We start from the raw sequence: 16,230 nt of genomic DNA, 5'->3' as shown, positions 1-16,230 counted from the left end.
GCGACGTAATGCAGGCAGCGGCGGCAGCTGTGGCGGTGAGGGTGGCGGCGGGTATCGCCTACTCCAGTGGCTCCAGGAGGGGCCGGGCACGGTGAGCGCGCGCAGTCGCTTGCAGGTGGCTCGCAGGTCCACGTATTGTTTCTTCTAACCTCAGCGCCAGTGACAGCCGCAATCTAGTGTCGTCTTCTTCCCTCCTTCCATCGCTGGCTAACATTCACAGCTTAGTTTCCCCACTCGCAAGTAAATCTTAGCACTGTTCTCGCACTGATTTCTGCCTGTTTCACTTCGGAATGCTGTTAGTGCCTAGTGAGTTCGTTGGTTTTAACCGATCACTATCACTGTTCTGTTTCCCGGCCGATACATCGCATGTAGGGCGGCGGCATGGTCCTTTATGAGAACCTGAAAATTATATCTGTGGTCAGCCAGAAAGCGATGGAGAACATACTGACCATTGTTTCCAGTCTGCAAGTCCACCTTCTTGTCCAGCCCACTGAAAGATATATTTGTATTCTCTGTTTAATCAGCGGGTCGGGAACTATGATTATAAATGAAAATTTTGCGTTCTAATTGATAGATATATCTGATCAACTTTCACACGCACAACATAGTAATATTCCTGACGATAATACTAATAAAAAATTCGATGTCTCTATCCTAAACAGCACTATGAGCAGTTCAGAGGCGACCTATACGGTAAGTTCCCATTAAATGGTCTTTCGGCAGAAATGTGGAAAAAACTTATCACCACTTGCCACGCGGTTTTGTTAACATTACGGGCGGCACACAAACAGTTACTTCAGTGAAATATAAGCGATCCAGGACGGTGTACAGTCCTCGCGAGTTCACTTCCTATTTGTGCCAAAAACATACATTTAGCAGCAGCATGGCTGTGACGTCATCCGAGGTATCGCGTAAGCGGGCTTTTGACTGACGCGGACAGAGATGGCTCGGTGCGAATTGTGTCGTTGGCGAACGCAATTTGTGGAAACTATTAACGTCGAATTTAACTATGGTGGTAAAACAGATCGTGTGGAAGGGAAATTCGATACACATGCCGTGCAATTTCTTTCTTTTAGACATTATAATATTAAGGACGAAATTAATATTTTTGCTAATAAATATCAGACTGTAATAATTAACAAGGTGAAGACATATATCTATCGTATAAATATTAGGGTAGAGACACTAACATTGGATAGTAGTGCTAATAAGAAATTTTTTGAAGACAAGGTAATACGAAGAAAGTTAAGCTCTGTGTTAGTAATAAGCTTGGTAAATTTAGTATTCAAGGATTTGATTCAACAGGTCTTCCTTGGAGGAAGTATACTTGTAAAAATACATATTGTTTTGTGGCCTATAGTCGGCCAGAAAAATTTGTGCCTGTTAGTGAAGTTAGTGATTGGACAAGTATTGAAAAAGAGTGCGGTCCAGAAATACTTTTTTTTCTGAATAATCCATTTTATATAGGTGTTCTTGTAAGTGGTAGTGAACCTAAAGCTATTGATAATGTTCAGTCTGAAGTTAAATATGTGTCTATGATGGTGAAGAATATTGTAACACTAACCTTTTGTAAGAGGAAAGGCAATATAACATTTTAAATAAAATTGTTTCAGCTGAGGTCGGCGTCATTATTTTTTTACGAAAACTGGGAACAAATCCGACATTATCCTGATAGTCTCCGGCTTGCTTTCCTGGTTTCTGATTCCGACGCTCGAATTGACAAACTTGCAAGGACATTTTATGGCAAGAAAATAAATCCATTTGCAAATATTATTTTATTAGAGGAGTTGTGGTATTTGGAGCAATTATTAACACAATTTAGAGAAGCATACCGAGAATATGTCTTTATGCCTGATGGTATAAGGTGCGCTAACAGTTATTATGATTCTAGGCAGGGTCGTTACCGACCTCTGTGGTATACATATTAGAGCCTCTATAAATAAAAACCTCAAAAGTCATATCTCACACGCACAGCCGAAGTCCATCCTAGAGAACTGTCTCGTGGTTAAATCTAAACGATCCAGGACTGTGTATAGTCCTCGCGAGTTCACTTTCTATTCTTATCGAACACGCTTTTAGTTGCAACCTGACTGTGACGTCACCCAAGACAGCGCGTAAGCCGGTGTTTGACTGACGCGGACTAATTGATAGCTGAGTGCGAAGTAAAGTGTCACTCTCTGCCTTTCAGACCGTATTTATACAGGGTGTTACAAAAGGTACGGCCAAACTTTCAGGAAACATTCCTCACACACAAAGAAAGAAAATATGTTATGTGGACATGTGTTCGGAAACGCTTACTTTCCATGTTAGAGCTCATTTTATTACTTCTCTTCAAATCACATTAATCATGGAATGGAAACACACAGCAACAGAACGTACCAGCGTGACTTCAAACACTTTGTTACAGGAAATGTTCAAAATGTCCTCCGTTAGCGAGGATACATGCATCCACCCTCCGTCGCATGGAATCCCTGATGCGCTGATGCAGCCCTGGAGAATGGCGTATTGTATCACAGCCGTCCACAATATGAGCACGAAGAGTCTCTACATTTGGTACCGGGGTTGCGTAGACAAGAGCTTTCAAATGCCCCCATACATGAAAGTGAAGAGGGTTGAGGTCAGGAGAACGTGGAGGTCATGGAATTGGTCCGCCTCTACCAATCCATCGGTCACCGAATCTGTTGTTGGGAAGCGTACGAACACTTCGACTGAGATGTGCAGGAGCTCCATCGTGCATGAACCATATGTTGTGTCGTAATTGTAAAGGCACATGTTCTAGCAGCACAGGTAGAGTATCCCGTATGAAATCATGATAACGTGCCCCATTGAGCGTAGGTGGAAGAACATGGGGCCCAATCAAGACATCACTAACAATGACTGCCCAAACGTTCACAGAAAATCTGTGTTGATGACGTGATTGCACAATTGCGTGCGGATTCTCGTCAGCCCACACATGTTGATTGTGAAATTTTGTAATTTGATCACGTTGGAATGAAGCCTCATCAGTAAAGAGAACATTTGCACTGAAATGAGGATTGACACATTGTTGGATGAACCATTCGCAGAAGTGTACCCGTGGAGGCTAATCAGCTGCTGATAGTGCCTGCACACGCTGTACATGGTACGGAAACAACTGGTTCTCCCGTAGCACTCTCCATACAGTGACGTGGTCAGCGTTACCTTGTACAGCAGCAACTTCTCTGACGCTGACATTAGGGTTATGTCAACCGCACAAAGAATGGCCTCGTCCATTGCAGGTGACTTCGTCGTTCTAGGTCTTCCCCAGTCGCGAGTCATAGGCTGGAATGTTCCGTGCTCCCTAAGACGCCGATCAATTGCTTCGAACGTCTTCCTGTCGGGACAGCTTCGTTCTGGAAATCTGCCTCGATACAAACGTACCGCGCCACGGCTATTGCCCCGTGCTAATCCATACATCAAATGGGCATCTGCCAACTCCGCATTTGTAAACATTGCACTGACTGCAAAACCACGTTCGTGATGAACACTAGCCTGTTGATGCTACATACTGATGTGCTTGATGCTAGTACTGTAGAGCAGTGAGTCGCATGTCAACACAAGCACCGAAGTCAACATTACCTTCCTTCAATTGGGCCAACTGGCGGTGAATCGAGGAAGTACAGTACATACTGACGAAACTAAAATGAGCTCTAACATCGAAATTAAGCGTTTCCGGACACATGTCCACATAACATCTTTTCTTTGTTTGTGTGTGAGGTATGTTTCCTGAATGTTTGGCAGTACTTTTTTGTAACACCCTGTATACGGGCGCAGCGGACGGCCGAAGGAAACACCTGCCGTCATCGGCTCTGCGTCCAAGTAGTAGCATCTAAATGGCCGCTATTTTATAACACTGTTGTGCATTAATTTACAATCTCCGTAATTTCTATATGAATGGAGTAGCGTAAGCTTTAACTACAGAACAAGTTTCAGCTCGATTGTATTTAAACTTTGACGGCTATAATTTTTAGAACGGAACCGACGGTAGAACATGACCACGGAATACAACTTTAAGAGACCTTACATTGATTGTTATTTACGTTAAGGTCTTGAAATTTGTTGTAGCTTTATTATTTAATGAGTTTCGTAAGGTGCTGTAGTCAAAACTATCATTCATATATATGATATTTAATCTATTAGAAATAAAGACGTTTTTGTTCCAAATTTAGTTTTCAGTAAATTACTCGAAAATTATTAGAGGTAGCTTAATGTTAATGCTTTTAAGAGAACTGAAGCTTCAAACGATTTTTCGTATTTTTAAGTCTAATACTTAGTGCCTTCAATTATTCGTAAAAAGGCCGATTTTGACCAATATATTGTTCTGATCAAGTTGAAACTTGTAACAGTTGATTTTGACATACATTTGCACATTCTGACCAATTTTTGGCTTCCTAGCTTTGTATTTAGCACCACTTATTTTTTTCTTCAAAACTATTTATTTGGGGGAAAGATACTCATCTGAACATTCTGAGATTTGACAGTTTAAACATTAATATACCGAATCATATGTCGACAAAGTTTGGAAACGCTTCTTTCAATATTTAATTTCATTCTTAAATTAAGGCGCAATACTTGCATGCTACGCACAGGCGCGTTATGATGACGTGGCGCTAGTAGCAGTGCACGGGTATAACTCCTGGCACATTCACTCGCCTCTGTACCTCTTAAATATACAGCTTGTTTCGCAACAGAGTCTCTTCATATCTGCATAACTACTGGAATCTATGTCCACTTGTCCTATTTACTGTTTTTATACCTCGATCACCCCTCTCCTTGAAATTTTTATCCTTTTCTCCCGCCATCACCCTCTCACACTTACCTCCATTACCAAATTCACGATTACTTGATGTTTCAAGATGCGTCCTATCAACCAATCGACTCTTTTAATCAAGTTGTGTCATAAATTTCTTTTTACCTCGATTCAATTGAGTACCTGGTAATTGGTTATTCAACCTTACCATCAGTATTCTTATCAGGAACCAATCTCCAAAAGATTTTAGTTTCTTCTATGCGAGCCGACATTTCATACAAATACCTCCAGAAGGTACTTCGTAACACTAAAATTTATATGAGATTTTAACGAATTCCTCTTTTTCAGAAATTGTTTTCGTACCATAGCCAGTCAGTATTTTATATCCTCTCTACTTCAGCCTTCGTCAGCTATTTTGCTGCCCAAAGAGCAGAACTTATATACCACTTTCAGTGTTACTCTGAAGAAATAAAAAGACGCTACACGAGGGAATTACCCGAAAGAGACGGAAATCGGTAGATGTGACATACGTGTACAACCAAACCAATTAGTACAATTTCAGAAAAATTGGATGATTTATTCGAGAGAAAGAAATTCTTAGACTGAGCACGTCAATAACGCGTTGGTCCACCCTTTGCCCTTATGCAAGCAGCTATTCGACTCTGGGATTGATTGACACAGTTGCTGGCTGTCCTGGGGATATCGTGCCAAATTCTGTCGGATTGCAGTGTTAGATAGTCAAAATCCTGAGCTGATTGGAGGGCGCATACTATTCTGAATGTTCTCGATTGGGAAGAGTTTCCGCGACCTTGCTGGCCAAGGTTGGGCTTGACAAGCACAAAGACAAACAATAGAAACTCTCGCCCCGTACGGGCGGGCATTATGTTGCTCAAATGTAAGCCGAGGATGACTTACGATGGACAACAAAATGGGGCATAGAATGTCGACGTACCGCTGTGCTGTAAGGGTACCGCGGACGACAACCAGAAGAGTTCTACTATGAAAAGACATAGCGTCCCAGACCATCATTTCTGGTTGGCAGTATGGCGGGCGGCAGTCAGTTTGGTATCCCACTGCTGTCTGGGGCATCTCCATAAGCGTCTTCGCTGATCATCGTGGTTGAGTTCAAAGCGGGACTCTCGATGGAGGCAATTCTACTCCTGTCAATGAGATTCCAGACCAAACACGGCCGACACCATCGCTTGTTGGTGTACAGAGGCCAATTGTAGTGAGCGTAAGGTGCGCTGTCAGCCCAGCTCCCTTTATGTGGGCCGCCTATTAATAGTACTCGTGATCACTAAAGCACCAGCTGTCTCTCCAGGTCGACCGTTTCCTTCTTGACACTGTGTTCGAACATGGTTCACCCATTCCTGCTAACATCGTCGAAGAGTGGCATCGCTCCTATTTAAATGTCAAGCGATTCGCCGATTACACCAGCCGTCTTCTTTGAGCCCAACTACACGTCCTCTCTCAAATGCTGACAAAGCGTATATTTTTTTACGAGCCTGTCTGCGAGGCATAGTCCTGTTTAACATAGTACACGGAATGAAATTCGCAAGGACTTTATGCCCTTTGCGACATGTTCTCTGTTTACATTACTTGCCATTCGCGGCGAAATTGGGCTGCAGCGTCACACTACCATCCGTGTGAGGTAACGGGCGAATCGTCGCGCCCCGAAAATATTGTAAGTTCGGAGGAAGCAGTGGCCGCTCGGCCAGCCGGGGCCCGGCAGCAAACACATGGTGGCGAACGTTAGCCGGACGACAGGGGTAGCCCCAGCGCGTGGTCCATTGAGCACGTGGTTGGGTATTTCTTGGTGGCGCTGTGCGCCGGGAGGGCCAAAGATGGCGGACTTTGTGAAACCTTGATGGCAGACATTTCACAGTTGGTATAGAAATTAATAGTAGCCAGATGAATCATGATACCTCAAAAAGAAACATGTACATTACCATTATTTGCACGACGATTCTGATGATGTAATCAGATTTTCAATATATTTATTATAGTTTAGTATCTGACGATAAATTATACAAGTAACACCCAGCAACGAAATGCCAAAATCTAAAAGGTCCATCCGATTTCGTCGATCTACGTGTCTTTAGCAAGCTATTAGTGTAAACCTAAATTGATACGAACTACAGGCATGTAACTTAAATAGTACATGAGTTATTGGCCGATTACTATCGATCGCGTCAGGCCATAAGTATTCCACAGTTATACGAAAAAACGGTAGCAGCGTGCTTATAAATATATGTCTTTGTTTGTGTCCGATATATACTATTCATGAAGAAATTGGTTAAATATTTACTGTGTTTTAGAAAGAGCAGAGACATTAGGCTACTGGCCTATCTTTTATTGCTTTTCCTTTTATATACGTTTATCTAATTTGTTTATGTATTTAATAATGTGTGTTAGAGCGTGTTTATGGTCCACCTGCAGGAATATTTGTTTAATTTCAAATATTTAAATGTAAATCCAGTATTTCGTATGTGCTTAAATATGTGCGTTGGCTTGAAGACATGGCCGGAGCGCTCTAGTCAATCACAGTGCTCGTTATTACGATAGGCGACTACCGAAGTCAATGGGAGTGCTGGACGGGAAGGCGCGACGGACGGTCACAGGAAATACTTGGAGAGTGCTGAGCAGTTTGTGCGTGGTCACGGGAGATAGAAATATTTCGTATTGCCGACTTGTGCACTTGTGAGATTTCCGTGGCTTCTGCAGTGAAGACGTAGTATGCGTTTAGAAGTGAATATATCCCAAGCTGTGTTGTTGTTCATAACTAATTCCGCGAAGTAGGAATCTATTGTTTCCCTGTTATTCAACTTATATTTTATTTAATTGCTGGCCCATCGACACCAATAAGTATTATGCAGAAATATACCGCATTCTCAAAAGTACTTCTACTGTCGTACTCATCATTTAAAGTCATTAAGATAGTACCCGCAGTTTTTATTTAACTGCAATCTTTCATTTATAAATTTATATGTTACATTCATAATTCGCAATCGCCTAGTGATAGAAACCTTCGACCATTCGATTCATGTGTGTATTTTTATCGTATACTGTAGACTCAGTAGTATTTGGCCTGTAATGCGGCAACTACGTATCCCAGTCCCTAGAAAAGAAACCAACCAAAACTCTTAATATTGCAACTCTGAGTCTGAGGGTGCGTAGTTGTGGGCCACACCACTCATCACATTTTACTGTTTGACAGCCCGCAGAGACATAGTCCTGTTCAACATAGTACACAGCATGAAATTCGCAAAGACTTTATGCCCTTTGCGACATGTTCCCTGTTTACAGTACTTGCCATTCGCGGTGAAATTGCGCTGCAGCATCACTCTTTCATCCATCAGCTGCCAAAATTTACAATTTTTCATTATCTGTCAACACGTCAGCTTGTAACCAATTTGTATAACTCCTTCGTGATGCGTCGTATATTTTTTGTCTTTGAGTATATTAAGGATACAACAATGTGAATGTTGATAACGAATTAAAGTATTCAGAAGGACTTCTTCGAACCCTGTATTTTTTTCTGAATGTGATGAATCGCTTGCTTGTAAGTGTCAACTGCTTTCTACACTTTCTAATGTCAATTACCTACTAACACGTCATCGACTCGAACTCTCCTTATCTCTCGGAATCCAGAAAATAGGTTTTTGGGCAGCTCCCATCCACCTTTCCTAACCAAATCTCCCGCCCACACTCCATTTTATTTCCATTGGGGTCATAATTACAATATTTACTGAATATGTGGTAAATCATAACGAGTGAGAATAGGAATTATTAGGGAAGTGGGTCTTAAACTAGTGTACAAAGAAACCTGGAGACTGCAACAATCCTAGGTTGATATTCTTTTTCCAAACTGAATCGATCGATGCCGGTGTCTGCACATATGAATCATCCGATACCACTTTTTGTCGTTTCGCACAGTTCGCGGTTTTTGCAGGGGAGCTTGGTTTATCATTGCACTCATCCTTTATTACTATTCATGTTTTTTGATAATTATGAGAACATTTCGGAAGAGTTCTACGCAAGAATATGTGCACTCCAGAAAGCTAGTCATTGCGACACCATTTAGGTCTTCGTTGAGTTTAATTAAAAATAAATAAAATCATACTTACGAAAAGTGAAAATAATTATTGCATAAATATAAATTTCGTGGGCAGCTTTGTAATACACAGAGAACGTTAATTTCGATCTAAATTTTCAAATATGTATCTTTGATGTAATTTTTCTGTGAACTCGGGATCATGTCAAATTAGCATACTTGAAATTCAAGTATTTGTTCTACAGGAAATTGGTTTTCTGCGGTTGAAGGTGTCAGAGATATCTAACTGAGACTGTTCAAACACAAGTTGTAGTTGTCGGAAATAAATTGCGGATGAAGATTATTGTTTGTGAATGTTCTGTTTGTGAAGAAATGATTGTTTTGACAGGTATCCGATTGGAAGTCAACACAAGAAACCTACATCCACATCTACAAACATACTCCGAAAGCCACCATATGGTGTATGGCAGAGAATACCTTGTACAACTACTTGCTATTTCCCTTACCGTTCCACTCGTAAATAGAGCGAGGGAAGAACATGCCTCTCACATTTTATCTTCGTGGCCCTTACGCGACATGTATGTTGGCTGCAGTAGAATCGTTCTGCAGTCAGTCTCAAATGGAGGTTCTCTAAATTTCCTCAATAGTGCGCCTCGAAAAGAACATCGCCTTCCCTCTAGGGATTCCCATTTGAGTTCCTGAAGAATCTCCGTAACACTTAAGTGCTGATCGAAAATTCCACTGACAAATCTAGCAGCCCGCCTCTGAATTGCTTCGATGACTTCCTTCAGTCCGACCTGGTAGGGATCCCAGACACTCGAACGGTACTCAACAATGGGTCGCATCAGTGTCCTGTAAACTGCCTCCTTTTCAGATGAACCACACTTTGTTAAAATTTTCCAAATAAACCGAAGACAACAATTCGATATCCGTACTTCATTCCTTACATGATCATTCCAGTTCATACTGCTTTGCAACGTCAAGCCTAGATATGTAGTCGACTTGACTGTGTCAAGTATCACACTATTAACACTGTATTCGAGCATTATGAGTTTGTTTTTCGTAACTTAAATTTTTCTACATTTAGAGGTAGCTGCCGTTCATCACAACACCAACTTAACATTTTGTCTAAGTCCTCTTGTCTCCTCCTACAGTCGCTCAGCGACAACACCTTCCCACACACCGCAACATTATCGGGAAACAGTGGCAGACTGCTGCTTATCCTGTCCGCCAAATCATTTATGTATACAGAAAATAACAGCGATGCTATCACACTTGAAATGATAATTAAATGGACACCCTAGCTGCAAACACGCGTTGATGTACTTCATTGGGGACATGTTGAAAATGTGTGCCCCGACCGGGACTCGAACCCGGGATCTCCTGCTTTCATGGCCCCAATGAAGTACATCAACGCCTGTTTGCAGCTAGGGTGTCCATTTAATTATCATTTCATTTCTAGCAAAGCTGCATGGTCATCCACGGTAACTGTTCTTTCGGGAACAGATACTACCGTCATATATAGTTAAAATGTGGCTTCCCGGCCATTGACCTTCTTGTGAGAACGCACACGCTATGCCCGAACTCGTACGGGACTTGGTAGATTAATCTGCCACGAGTAATGAGTATGATGGGCAAACATCTATTAGGCGCACTATGAATGTAATGGTGTGGACATGTTGGGAATGTGGATCTCACGGGGAACGTGCAAGGGATAAGTCCCTGCAGACGCACTATCCTCTGTGCCCGCGGTGGCTCACATGGGTAGAGCGTCTGCCATGTAAGCAGGAGATCCCGGGTTCGAGTCCCGGTCGGGGCACACATTTTCAACATGTCCCCAATGAAGTACATCAACGCCTGTTTGCAGCTAGGGTGTCCATTTAATTATCATTTCATTTCTAGCAAAGCTGCATGGTCATCCACGGTAACTGTTCTTTCGGGAACAGATACTACCGTCATATATAGCTATCACACTTCCCTAGGACACTCCTGACGACACCCCTGTCTCTAATGAACATTCGCTGGCAAAAATTAAAAATGTGTTTTAGTCGAAACTAATTCAGTACTCTGGATCGACAGCATGGATTCTTCGTTTCGGCCGCTGGATTAACAGCTGCCCTGTACAAGATGATTAGCGGTTGACTTTTTATATACCTTCCACTCAGTGGGCTATTTTTATGCCGAGAAAAAGAGGTGATTCACTAAAGTCTTATGCTGTAATTTTCGTCGATTATTGTCAGTAATACTACTGTGTCAGATAGTTGTAAGGTCTATAAGAATTTCGTGAGTAATCGGCAACAGCATCTAGAAATGATGGGTTTACGATTGTAAGTTCTTTAGTAAATATACTGAATTTTTCTATTCACAACAAAAAATGGTAAGTGTAGCTAGCTATACTTGATGGACAAAAACAATTCTCGTAAGCCATTATCCGTCGTGAGTTTTAGTTTGTATCGTTTGCTTCGCGAAGAGGGATCACCAGACACGGACAGGAATCACCAAAAGCAAAGCTGGACAATTTTTTGTTGTTTATTATATTTATTATATTTATTATATGAATGAGTGGTGTCTATTTTCTCGGACATGTCCGAAAGAACAAACACCACGCATTCATATAATTGATTGGCCTCGATGGGCAATGAATGTACAACCTTCAGAGCATGTGCAACCCCAGCGGAAATCTAAAATTAGCGAGCTTGGGGGACTACGGATTGGTGGAACTAAATGGGAGTGTTGTTCAGCCGTGGAGAGTGCCGATATAGACCGCACATTTGCGATAAATACTGTGTCCGCGTGGTACAATGGTTAACACAACTGCCTAGTAAGCAGGGAAACCCGGTTTCGACTCCTGGTGCGGCACACATTTTGACACGTCGCCGCTGATTCCGCATAAAGTATCGATGCAGCCGATATCATTAGTTCCTTCCTTTTCCTTTCTCCCCCTTCCTCCTTCAGTTTACATAATACATTTATTGTCTGTGTGTCATTGTTTTATGCTCAGATACATTATCGCAACGAAGAGAAAGTGTAAACGAAACAGCCGGCCGGGATGGCCGAGCGGTTCTAGGCGCTACAGTCTGGACCAACGCGACTGCTACGGTCACAGGTTCGAATCCTGCCTCGGGCATGGATGTGTGTGATGCCCTTAGGTTAGTTAGGTTTAAGTTGTTCTAAGTTCTAGGGGACTGATGACCTCAGAAGTTAAGTCCCGTAGTGCTCAGAGCCATTTTTTTGTAAACGAAACAGAAACGGTAAATAAACAGTCAAAATGATAAACATTAGTTTCACATTAAAAATTTTTGAGAAGCGTTTTAATTGAAATGAAACCTTACTTCAACAATTATGGCTACATTCCGAAGCACGTTGATTATAAAAAAGCGAAATGCTAAAACATTTCTTTTTGCTAACAAATGAGTAAAAATAACTTTGTTCTGTGTCTCATTATTAAACTCATTACACCTGCATCTAACACGTAATGGAGTTGCAAGAGGAAGACAAAACTAAAGCTATGATAAATAAATTAGAACTATGGGAACGACATTTCTCTGTTGACATCTACGTGTCATTTTACACTGTAGAATTCACTTGTACGTACGGAAACTAATCTGCACCAACTCACGTTAGACAAAACTTGTGCAGAGTGTCGCCAGGTCGTTTGACGAGCTGTCCTTCGCTGTCGTATTGATTCGGCATCGGACTATTGTCCCGAGATACTGTACACGTATCACTCTAGTATACATATCAATGCAGTAATGCAGAAACGCGACGGGAGCAATTGCAACTTAATAGTTCCCGAAGACTCGACAAGACTACAGCGCGTTCCCTACACAATCTGCAGTTGAATTAGTCCCGCCGTTAACCATTTCTTATCGTGGATTCCTTTAGCAGTAAATTTACTCCACTGACGGAAACGTAGCACACGTCATACCCATCTATAAGGAGGGGAGCAGTATCTTCCCGCCATTACTTTGAGGGCGAATGGACAGAGCTGGAGCAAAATTCCCGATCTTTGGTCATAGGTCTCGGATTCAATTCCGAACCTCTTCGCAATATTTCATGAAGCGAAGGCGTGTGACATTGTTGATAATGATCAGCCCGGATTCAGAAAAAACTTTCTGTATGAAATGCATCCCGATTTCATCATGCACAATATCTTGCAAAGAGCAGATGACACGGATTTGTAGATTCCACTTTTCTAAAATTCCGAAAGGTATTCTGCACTTTGCACCATACTGTCGACTAGTAGCGACGATACAATGCTACGAGGTGCTTTCTCAGATATGTGCTTGCCTCGGATGCTTAGAGTGGTCGGCGATTGTTCCGCAGAATCGAAAGAATCATCGGATCTGCCTCAAGAATGCGTAGTAGGATGGAAAATTAGGGTTTAACGTCCCGTCGACCACGGGATCGAACTGGAAAAGGTTGTTGAAAAAACAGCTGCGAACAATTATAGGCCGCTTGAGTAACTATAGGTACGAGGTCCGTCGGGATTTTTTTTTTTTTTTTTTAGAGTATTTCTTCGTCAACGTTTTCACATCAGAAAAGTTCTCATTAGATATTATACACTTAGACCAGCATTTTTTTCCAATCCGCTCAGCACTTCTGGAACTATATCTTTGAGATTAGTTATAGCAGTTATGCTTTTTTAATCTCATCTGTGCTTGGAGAACACCGTCCTTCTTAGGTTTTCTTTATTTTTGGAAACTGGAAGTCTGAGCAGATGCACTACCGTGATGCAAAAAGCCACGAAGTGTATGGCCACAAACTAGGATAGTTTCACGCACACGACGGTCCTACTTAATGGTTGTGGTGCGCTGTGGCCTTAAAATTGAAGAACACGGTGGGCATAAGCTATAGCAGTCAGGTGCGGACTAATCGAACTTTTTTCCGACCTCGCGATCCAGAATAATTCCACTGGGACGACTGCTTTAGTTTCGAGGTCGTGTCCGTAAACCCATCTTTCATCACCTGTTATGGCACGCTTAGGTTGTCCTGCATCGTTGTTGACTTCGTGTAGCAACTCCTGAGCAACTGTTTTGTTCGAAATTCGACAGTTTTGAAACAGACTTGCTGTCACAAGTTTCAAATCCAAAACATCTGAAAAATTTCATTGCATGAACCATTTGATATAACAGCATCAACAGTGACTTCTCTAACTGTGAGCTGGCGATCGTCCATATTCATTTCTTTAATTTTTTCTACGACTTCATCGGTTGATGATGTGTAGAGGATTCCAGAGTGCTCGTCATCTTCAGCGTTTTCTCGGTCTTTTTCCAAACACTTATATTACACACAAAGCCTTGTTTTACTCCTAGCAGTCTCTTCAGAAGCAATATTTAGCATCTCTATATCAAATCTGAACGTAAAAAACTTGCGAAATGCATGCGTTCACACAGATCGTTAAAATGGAACAGAATGATTCGAACATCAAAAGATTTCACAAGCACGCATTCTCAGAGACCATCAAAACAACGGAATTTTGAACATCATTGTCCTGCCCTGTAAACTGCCCATAGCACCCCACTGACTTGCCTGCTTAGCATTGTAGTTTCCACTGTGCATTATCAGCAGAAAGTTACAAATGTTTTGTCCCGCAAGATAAAGCTAATAACCAAGCAACGAGTTGCTATAATGTATGGTGACTTTGAAAGTGGGTAGCTGAAGGCAAAGCAACGCTCGTTTCTTACCTATACTTACGAGACTGTACACCACGACTGTTCAGTATGCTGTTCCATCAAAGTGTCCTGTACTTTCTCCCTTTGTGACAGCGTGATTTAGCATGAAGTTTTGTACTGCAAGATAAAGTTAATACCCTAGCGTGGCTACGACTATAATGTTTGGCTCATTTTCTAATCAGTTTTATGCTAACTAAAAAGAGTTTTTGACACATTTAGTCGTGGAAATAAATTTGTCTAGTGTGTTACAAAGATCAGACTAATCTCATCGATAAATGCATTTTCAGTTGTAACTGAGATCAGCAGTAGTGCCCACGTATGCTCTTTAATGGTGTAGAACCCGTTTTTATGTATTTTGTTTCCTGTAATGAGTTGTACAAAGGTCGAATTATGCTTGTCAACTAACGTATAAATAATTTCAGTGGTGCCAATAAGTGAGCCATGTGTCTTTTGATGAGAAATACAAATCATTTTAATGTGGAATAATTTAATTTGAGGCTACATTGTGCTTGCAAAGTGTGGCACAAATATCATACTTTTGTTGTCAAGAAGTTCTGATTATCCTGCAAGTTTTATCAGTAGTACCAATATGAAGCCATTTTTAGTTTTTCAATCTTATTCAATAGTTAAGTTACGACAGTAGTATCATGTGTGTTTTGTGCTTGAAGAATTAAATATTTTGAGAAGTAATTTTATTTTGGTGCAAAGTTCGTATTTTTGTTCACAATCAGAGATCTGTAGTTATAGTTGCTTATTGAGATTAACAACCTGTGTTGCGTGCATATTTTTATAAATGAAATCTTTACTTACTTCCATAAATAATTTTTTTATGCAAAACCTGTATGTAGTATTTGAATTATTGGTCTGTCATCTCTGTATTATTCCGCAATTGTCTTTGCACATGTTTCATCTCTGCCTTGTTCCACCACTGTGTTTGATCATGTTTACATCCCGTATTTGGAGCATTATGAACTTACACATGCGCATTATGAAAATAAGCGGTTTAAGTTATACTTGGCAATAAAGAATCGCCAAAACACCTCTTTCTCTCCTTAAATTTTGTTTGGTCAATTAGTTTGTCTTTTTGCTGTATTAGGTGTTTTTACATCGGGTATTTTGGTGTTATTTAGTGCTGATTATGTAAATACAGTCTGTAAATATTTTAGAGAGCCTTGGCACCATGGTTGCAACTGATAAACGTTACAACTTTTCTCAAAAGTTTGTTTTTATATATAACCTCGAGTAGGCCTAGATTGAATTAATAAAAAATAAAATTAAGCAGTCAGCATCGTCGATTATATTTTTCTAGGTTTGAAAATGATGCATTATTTTCTTACCCTGTGAAGTTACGCTTGGTGTGGTGATGCATTACTCAGAACCTTGTAAAAACGTCAGATGCTGATAGTTCAATTTTTGTACCATGAGTAACATAGTCTCAGATCGAAATGGCAGCACCTTTCACGTATTTTGACAGATATTTTATCACTTGACATAAACATTGTGTGCGTATTTTTTGATAAGATGTGGAAATATTAGTCACAGAAAAAGTGGGTTCCTGATGAAGTTATCGTATTTTTGCTAATATTTCAGTCACTGAATTAACATTGTGACACTTGACAAGTATCAAAAATAAATTAAAGCGGAAAAGTTTAATTTTGGGTCCGGTGTACCTTGGAATAAGTGTAGATCTAAAAACTAAATGTCATCTACCTGCTTATTTTTTAGCCACGTGT

The 16,230-nt window shown here is 41.0% G+C and overlaps 1 non-coding gene across 1 annotated transcript; it reads left to right on the top strand.

Moving 5' to 3' along the window:
* Window positions 1-10,566: 10,566 nt before the first annotated feature.
* Trnat-ugu (transfer RNA threonine (anticodon UGU)) lies at window positions 10,567-10,641 on the top strand. The gene has a single exon. It is a non-coding gene; the product is annotated as a tRNA-Thr (tRNA).
* Window positions 10,642-16,230: the final 5,589 nt, after the last annotated feature.

Source organism: Schistocerca serialis, chromosome 1 (genome assembly GCF_023864345.2).
Source record: "Schistocerca serialis cubense isolate TAMUIC-IGC-003099 chromosome 1, iqSchSeri2.2, whole genome shotgun sequence".
Taxonomy (NCBI): Eukaryota; Metazoa; Arthropoda; class Insecta; order Orthoptera; family Acrididae; genus Schistocerca; species Schistocerca serialis.
Note: the sequence above shows the minus strand (reverse complement) of the source record. Positions and strands in the feature narration are given on the sequence as shown.